Source organism: Adiantum capillus-veneris, chromosome 23 (genome assembly GCF_014529385.1).
Source record: "Adiantum capillus-veneris isolate H3 chromosome 23, ASM1452938v2, whole genome shotgun sequence".
Taxonomy (NCBI): Eukaryota; Viridiplantae; Streptophyta; class Polypodiopsida; order Polypodiales; family Pteridaceae; genus Adiantum; species Adiantum capillus-veneris.
Window position 1 is genome coordinate 117,056,728 of NC_140953.1, and position 2,519 is coordinate 117,059,246.

The window sequence follows — 2,519 nt, forward strand, 5'->3', positions numbered from 1 at the left end:
CGTCGAAAAATTCCCAATTTTCTAAAATTAAGAGATGTAAAGTTTACATGCACCGATGTTCCTTGAATAACTTTACCTTTCGTGAAGGCATTTCTACATGTGTTGAGAGAGAGAGAGAGAGAGAGAGAGACATTGAAGGCTGATTGCCATTGCTAATGGCGGGTGGACAGACAAGAAGGAAGGCAAAGGGTGGCGGCATGTGCGGTGCTTATTCTAGACCCCTCCAAGGCTGCAAAAGGGGAAACCCAAAGTGGGGAAAGCAAAGCCTGATCGCACAGGTAATGGGAGAGGGTTCCCTCGCTATGTTGGCATGGGGTTTCTATTATGGCTTGATTTTTGACATGGGCTCGCTTTTTGTAGGTGACGATCCAAGAGGAGGAGGACCTTTTATCACAGGGAGGGGAGATAGGCATGTAAAATAGTGAACAGGTAAGGGTTTAGGGTGTTGCTCAATTAACCTGGGTTTAGGGCACGAGGCGGGTAGGAGATTCTCACCATAACACAAACCACGTTGCAGGTCAAGACAAAGATGGTGGTGTTTGAGGAAAGGGAGGAGGATGATCCCCCTCCCACTCTTTCTATGAAAAAGGACCCAAATAAGCACACTATCAAGGGAGATAAGGGTGAGAAGCAACCTCCTGCACAACAAAGAAACAAGCAAGGTCAAAGCCTGGTGTAATCCAAAAAAATATCAAAGTTTTGTGAGGATACCAAATGCTACAATTTCCACCTCAAAAGGAGCCAAAGGCAGTAAGAGAAACCTTCTTGAAGTAGAAGGGACCGGTTTAGGGTCTACATCAAAACGACTAAAGATCGGAACCTCTTAACCATTGAGCAACGGCCTTGTGAGTCCCTCTCTCACATGGGTCTACATTTAGTGTCAGGCATGCCCCGGTTTACATTTGGGTTAACAAGGGCCGCCTACCGAGAAGATTCGGCTTGCCCAAGTAGAAACACGCAGATGGAGATGCAAAAACGTATGGTGGTGGACCACCTTCATAAGCAACATGGGTTGAGGGTAGAGTTCACATAGAGTGGGAGGGAGGGCGACTGGTGCTGCTTTAGACCCCATTCCAAAGTCTGCACAAAGGGATAGGTTATGTGCGGCAGAGTGATTTGAAGACGTGGACCGTAAGTACGAGTTGAGTCACAAGGGTATTCAATCAAGGGACCTCACTAGGGGCTTGGAATCTTAGGATTGTATCAACAAGAAGAAAGTACAATGCACCAAAGATGACTTTCTCCTTGACTTCATGGCGGCTCATATGCAAAAGGCTGATGCTATGCCAGAGATGAAGTAAGATGCTATAGTGAAGAAGATACGGCAAGGCTACAAATGCCATGTGATTCTCTCTCTCTCTCTCTCTCTCTCTCTCTCTCTCTCTCTCTCTCTCTCTCTCTCTCTCTCTCTCTCTTTGTTGGCCATCAATGCCCAAGTCTACATTGTCTAACATTGCTCGGGTTTACATAACCTATTTGTGCAGTGGCATGTTTGAAGATCGAGTCCCATATGTGAGAATGAAGATACAGGGGAGGAAGATGATACCAATGATGATTGACAGCCCCGGGGGATTCACCATAAAAAACTTACCACACCATGTAAGTGTAGGGGAGTTTTTTTTTTTTACAAGTTACATAAGCGTATAAGTTAGGGGTAGGCCCCCAATAGTTTACCTCCCAAGCTTAAAAATAAGGGAGGGGGTATCATATTTTGGGGGGCGGGGGTGGAAAAAGTGAGAAAAGGGGAAAATGAGAGGAAGTTTTTGTGTTTCAAAATCATAGCTTCCCAAAAGAGTTTGCCCTTGAACTTGTGAGTCTATAGCTACAAAGATCTAAGCAAGAACTAGCACTGCTTTGTATCAGTTTCTTGTTTTGTGACTATAGTTCATTTGTTGAGAAATGAAAGCTATAAAGAGTTTTTATAGATTCAAATTTACACGGAGAACCTAACACAACTTTATAACTATGTTTCTTGAGTAATTTAGATTGGTCAAAATTGGACAAGTAGCTAGAGTGCAGGCTGAACGGACACATAGTTTGAAAGTCAAACTGAGACACATTGAGGGTACATCTAGTTATCAACAGAAGTGGTTCCTTAGTACGTCGGAGAGGGGGAATAGGGAACACACCCAGCACACAAAATACTTGCCTCTCTATAGCCCAGGGATTCCACAGCACCCCTAACCTCTCAAATAACACCTTCAAATTGGCTAATTTTCACTAACAACTCCGCTTTAGCATACAAAACAACTACCTCACACCTTGCAAAAAAAAAACCCACAACACAAATGCACCCACACTGCTCAACTCACCCTTTCCGACTCACAAAACACTCCTAATCTGTCCTCTTGGTAGCACCTTTCGAGTTGCAGGCAAACCCTCTGCAAGCAATGACCAATACACGAAGAGCGAGAGAAGAGGAGGGGAGTGGGGAGAAGCAACACAAGAGATTGGGGCAAAATGAGTTGTATTATTGCATAGGGAGTAGTACAACCAATGTATGCAGCTTCAATGGCAAG